Here is a 6697-nt window from a genome sequence, read left to right as displayed (position 1 = left end):
GTGCGAGTAGAAGGAGTCTGGGCTCCTCCTCCAGCCTAAGAGATGGCTAGTACTACAGGAAGCAAGCTTGCTCGGATGACACTTTCCTTAAGGCCCACTAGACGGACCAGAGCATCCTGCAGTATGAGGGTAGCAATAAACCCCTCTGGACCTGAGCTGGGCCCACCGGAACTGTCTGGGCCGGAACCTCATCAACAAAGTCAACCTGAGGCTCCGTCGCTGGTGCTGCTGCTCTGGGCTGAGCTCTGCCCCTACCTCGGCCTCAGCCTCGCCCTCTGCCCCTCATGGGATCTGCTGCTGGGGGCTCGGGCCGCTGGTCGATGGATGAGGAAGCGCGTGTTCTCTCCATCTGCAAAAGAACAGAGTAGAAATTCAATTAGCATTAAGAAACCAAACCGCACGATAGGAGAGAATAAATGTGAAGTTTTTCCTAACTCTGTAGCCTCTGGGGATAATTACAGATGTCTCCGTACCGATCCCTCAGACTCTACTAAGCTTGTCTATGAACTGTGAGACTCATGTAACCTAGAGCTCTGATACCAACTTGTCACGACCTGGATTTTCCACCCTCTTGAGTTGTGATGGCGCCTACTAATGTGAGCTAGGCAAGCCAATTATTGAACAGATTAGCTTTATCCATTTTTATACCTTTTTAGCATTTATAAAGCAATAGTGTGAAAAACAGCGAAAATTTTAAAATAAGCGGAAGAAAAGCAATAAAATAACTTAAATATGAATCTAATACAACCGTTTAAGCCTTAATCACTGAAAACTGGTGTCACAGTACCACAGACGGTCTAAGAGTGCTAAATACAAAGTCTGACAATAAAGATACACTATTTCTGAATTAAGGAAATGAAACAGGGGAAAGGGATAGATAGAAGGTGAAGCCAAGGCTCGCGGACGCCTGCAGAACTACTTCGGGTCGCCTGTTGGACTGAAGGCAGCAACCTCACTGCGGTCCGAAGTCTACAACACTGGGATCTGCACAAAAGAGTACAAAGTGTAGTATCAGCACAACCGACCCTATGTGCTGGTAAGTGTCTAGCTAACCTCAGCGAAGTAGTGACAAGGCTAGGACTAGACTACCAAATAAACCTGTGTAGTTATATCATAAACAACGAAAATAGAAGCAGATAATTTCAACTAAAATTGGGCAGGGGAATATACTTCGGGGAATAATGGATAACAATAGAATATTAAGAGAATATAAAGAAACAAAAATCCAATTATTAACACGGCTAGGGAAAACAAATGCAGAGTTCCCTTTCATTTCATATCTCGTTGTAGGCGTGCAACCCGATCCCATTTCACATATCTTGTTGTAGGCATGCAACCCGCTCCCATTTCACATATCTCTTTGCAGGCGTGCAACCCTCTCCCATTTCATATATCTCGTTACAGGCGTGCAACCCGATCCCATTTCACATATCTTGTTATAGGCGTGCAACCCGCTCCCATTTTACATATCTCGTTGCAGACGTGCAACCCGCTCCCATTTCACATATCTCGTTGCATGCGTGCAACCCAATCCTATTTCACATATCTCGTTGTAGGTGTGCAACCTGCTCCTATTTCACCTATCTCGTTGCAGGCGTGCAACCCGATCCCATTTCATATATCTCATTTTAGGCGTGAAACCCGCTCCCATTTCACATATCTCGTTGCAGGCGTGCAACCCGCTCCCATTTCACATATCTCGTTGCAGGTGTGCAACCCAATCCCATTTCACATATCTCGTTGTATGCGTGCAACCCGCTCCTATTTCACATATCTCATTGTAGGCGTGCAACCCGCTCCCATTTACAAATCAACAACAATCACAAAAGAATCCTGGCAAGGGAACAATTATATTTCAACAACATCCCGGTAAGGGAACAATAATATCAAGACAACATCCCGACAAGGAAAAAATAACGATAATGACATCCTGGCAAGGGAACAATAATGATAATAACATCCCGACAAAGGAATAATAATGATAATAACATGTGAAGCGCAATAAACCACAACAGAGTCATAACAACTACAATACAAGACTCACGGGCATGCTTGACACTGACGTATAGATACTCGTCACCATGACTATACTTTGTACTCTACAATTAACACGTAGCAAATAAGACACAACTCTTAATCCATCAAGCTAAGGTTAGACCAAACACTTACCTCGATGCCACAGACACAATTCAATGTTGATACCCAATTTTTTCCTATATATATATTTTCTAATATGAAAAATACTTCAAAATAATATATGTATGCATATATAAGTATGTCCAATTGTTTTATTATTTTTCCTTAATTTTTAAAAGGTTTTAAACCAGTTTATTTCCTTATTTTCATCCCTAAAATCCAATAATAATTTCCAAAATTATTATTTTTGATGATTCATTTATTGGATTCTCATATTCATACTACCATATAGCTAATATAAGTTTTGCATATTTTTACAAAGTCATTTATTATTTTTAAAGATAAATTGTATATAATTGCAATATTAGCCTCTTTTAGATTTAATTGCATTTATATTTATAAAAATTAAGTCCCGCATTTTTAAATTGATAATTATGTATTAAAAATTATTTTAGTACCTTCAATTTATTTTTCAAAAATTATTTTGCTATTTTTTATAAAATAAATAAGGGAAAAGTGGCTATTTAAAATCTAGCCCCAATTGCATTTCAATTAAAGCCTAATTGGACCCCCAATTTAAACCCAATTACCCAGCCCAATTGCCATCTGAACCGACCCAAGCCCTAAATCTGCCTACCCGACTCAAGACCCGCTAAATCCTGGTCGTTGATCTAAAAGATCAACGGCCCTCACGATTCCTTTCCTTTTTTATTTCCAACGACCCCCAACCCTAGCCTCATTTCCAAACTCTGCCACCTCTGAATCCCCCTTCTCTCTCAATCCTCTCTCAAATCTTCTCAAACCCTAGCCACCGCCATCAAACTACAACCCTAATACCTCCCAAATCTATGGCTTCTAAGGTCATCAGAGACCTGTATCCACCTCTCATAGCTTCTACGTATTTGATTTTGTGGTCTCATGACCAGATCGTGAAGGGGCTTTGTCCAGTCTTTGCTCGATAACTGTTTTCCGGTCGTCTCTGACATTTCTCCGACCTGTCATGGCTATTCGAGTCAGACTTTTGACTCTCCTGCTTAGATAGAGGGTTTTCAAAGCCTTTCTCATCATTTGGGGTTCTTCTGAAACCCTAACCTCTAAGGTTCTTTCGATTTCTCTTAGATCCGTTTCAGATCTATGTTTGCTCTGAACTTTTAAGCACTTTTCTTGAAGTTTCTTTTAAAACTCTGCTTTCAAAACTCCTTATCTTTTCAATTAGGGTTCTATTAAGTTATTCGAAAACTTTTCTTTGATCATGTTTTGCTGTGTTTGCTCGTATTATTCTTATGGCTGAGTTTGCATGTTAAAAGTCTTAATTCTTTTTGAACTGTTTATTAGACTAATGATGGTTTGCTTGAGTTTTGTCCGATTTGTTTGTTTATCCATCTTTTAAAATTCTTCTATTATTGAAAACCTTATTGCTTTGGATCTAAGACTGTTAGTTTAAGTACAAGGCTCGATTTGAAGTTCTTTATTTCGAAACTTCTATTCCTTTGTGTGATACTTTTAATTCTGGGTTCCTATTTCCTCCAGAACTCAAGTATGCTCGAAACCCTAATTTTTCAAAAGGGGTTTTCCTCACCGGCTACTGCGAGACCTTTGCATGCTTTTGATATTCTATGTTTCTTCACTATTGATTCAATTGATTATCATGCTTCGAGTGTTGCTATCCATTGAATTTTCTTTTTGTGCTACTACTGTATGCTATTTTCCTTTTGTCAACAGGTTTGGCCTCGCATGTATAATGTTTATGCACCTTATTTATATACCGAGTCTCCTTCTTTGACTGATTTTCAAACTTGTGACTAATTTCAATCTTTTCCTGTGTGAAATTCTGATTTCACCCGCTTGTTAAGGTTAACTGATTTCTTTTCTTGTTTTGCCTTACTGAATCCTTTCCAAGATTAAATTATTTCTGTACCTAGACTCTATTTTTTGCTTAATGTTTTACTACTTCTTTTATGGCAACTGTCAACCTGCTGACAAATTGATTTCTTTCCTTGTTTTGAACCTGTTAATGCCGTTAAGCAAGTGATCCCTTAATTAAAAAGAATCACTTGTATAATTTATTCCGAATCATGATTGTTTCCATGTTTGTAGCTTATTACCTCTCTCTTACTCGTTTTCAAAAACTATAAATACCCTGTACTTCTTCTCTTTCAAAGACACACGAACACAAGGCATAAACACTTGAGTCCAAACACACAATACACTAAAACTCTCTCTCTCTCTCTCTTCTCTGCTACTACTATATTGCTGCCTTACCTAGCCGGCTGAAAGCCAAGGCTAGGCTGTGGGAAAACTTGCTTATTTTCTGCATTTGCATTTCTTACTGGTTTGTTCTAATTAAGTTTTCTACACCAACAACAACATGCTTATCCATTATTTCTTGCATTCTTGTCTGCCTACTGTCTGTATTTAATCCAATACCATTATTTAGCATGCTGTAATTTCCTTTCTCCTGTTCTGAATCAATGTATTATGACTTGTGAATCCTAAATCCCTACCCCAATGTGTTTAATACTTGTGGTTGGTTTGGGGCATGACAACATTGGAAATTGTTGTGCATGACCCAAACTTGATCCTCTTAGGATCATAACCTCCATGTTTCTCTTATACGTGTGTGTTATGGTTGATTTACAGGCATGTCAGCACTTCCTATTGTTGTGCATGCCCAAAGTTAATCCATGCCTAAGTATATATGCTCCTTGCAATGGATTCCCAATCCCCTGCCCCTTTATGTGAAGTTATTGACTCCTTGAAATGGTAATGGTTGTCTCCTATCACCCTTCCCCTCTCCTTTATTCCCTCAGCTCCTAAAACTCAGTTTCTGCACTTTCACTCTCTTCTTAGACTTATGTTCTGCCTCCCCCCCCCCTCATGTGAGCCTTTCCTTGGGACCCATGAGCTCCTTATGAACTTGGACACATGAGGGATGGCATTTCCACACTGTACTCATCTCTATTCTGGTTATGTAACTTGGGTGTGAGCACTGCCCGGGGTCCTATTGAGGCCTTTAGGGAACTCTGACACACTCAAGTCTAACAAATGACTTGGATCAATGGCATTTTGAGGTGGTTTATTCCATAACTCAGAGAGGAAGTCAAGAATCAGGCTTCCTCCGGTTGTAAATTTTCTTTGTACTTTTCTGATGTAATTCAGTATTCCTGGTTTGTAATAGTTTGCAATGAACATTTGGGGTTGGCTAGTGAAAAATGATTGGGTAGTTACGCATGCTTAAGGTTAGAAAATATGCCAATAGGACTGCTTTTTCTACATGTTCAATTCGCATTTAGAAAATAAGCCTATAGGACTGCTTTTAAATTCTGCATACTCACATCGCATTTAGAAACCATGTCTATATGACTTACTTTAAATCCTGCTTGTTCACATCTAGATAACCTGCCTATAGGAATTATCTAAAATTCTGTGCGTTAGTCACCGTTTAGATATCATGTTTTTAGGGCCCAATTGGTTATAACCCAGTAGCATGTTAAAATCGGTATAATATATAGAAATCATGCTTATAGGAATTCCCCAGTAAGAACTTGTTTGTTTCCATTGTTTACTAGATATTATGCCTATAAGGTTTAACGTTATTCATTTAAATACTTTGTATACAAAGGTTTAAAATCAGCAATTATGTCTATAAGGGTCTAAAATCAGTAATCCTAGATCTCGTGTTCATAGGAGTAAAAATCAGCGATAGTGGATATTGTCATCTGCAGAAACTGAAACTAGTCTAATTTAAAATTCATCCATTCTGGACCCTTTTTTAATAACCTAATTCCCTTATTTTAACAAGGTTTAGCAAGCATGCCTATAGGATTTCAAGCAATTCATTTTGAGTTAACACTGTTTCACCCCTTCTGAATTAAGTAGATATCATGCCTATAGGACCCCGTCTAAACACTTAGGCAAGCCTTAGAGTAATAGCTATAAAATTGAATCCGCTTTTTTGTTAATTGCTACAATTAGCAGGCAGGCCTGATTCAAACTTCTTATCTGAGTTATGTAATAAACAAGTCTGCTTCAATAATCAAACTCTCATCGTCTTTAGTATTTTTAATCATACCTAAATAGTATGTGTAAGTCATGTTATATATGTGCTTTGTTTGAGAAGGCATACCTGAGCCTTTATTTGCTTGCATGCTTTCCCCTAATGTGTAGTGTTATTTATTTTGTATGTCGCCTTAGAATTTTATCCTTTGAAACCAATCAGCCTAATATTCCACCCTTCAGGACTAGTAGTCCTAAGTGACTCTGGACTAATAGGAATGTGACGGGTAATAGCATGCAATAATAATCGAGACCAATTCGCGCTTTAATACCTTAACAGGGTGGGAATGATAGATATGGATATGATGACTGGTGCGCTAATACCACGTGTATCCCCTCTTCTAAGGAGTGTCTTACCAGGTATTGCATTGATGTGATCCATATTAAATATAAACCTAAGACCCCTCCCCCCCCTTTCCTTTTAGTAGCAAACTCTTTTTACTCTTCTTTTTAATGTTCTTTCTTTTTATGTGTTTAAATCCCCTAATATTTGAGCCTGTACTTG

The sequence above is a fragment of the Nicotiana sylvestris genome, chromosome 11 (assembly GCF_000393655.2).
Source record: "Nicotiana sylvestris chromosome 11, ASM39365v2, whole genome shotgun sequence".
NCBI lineage: Eukaryota > Viridiplantae > Streptophyta > Magnoliopsida > Solanales > Solanaceae > Nicotiana > Nicotiana sylvestris.
The sequence above is the reverse complement of the archived record's forward strand: the minus strand, read 5'-3'. Positions refer to the sequence as shown.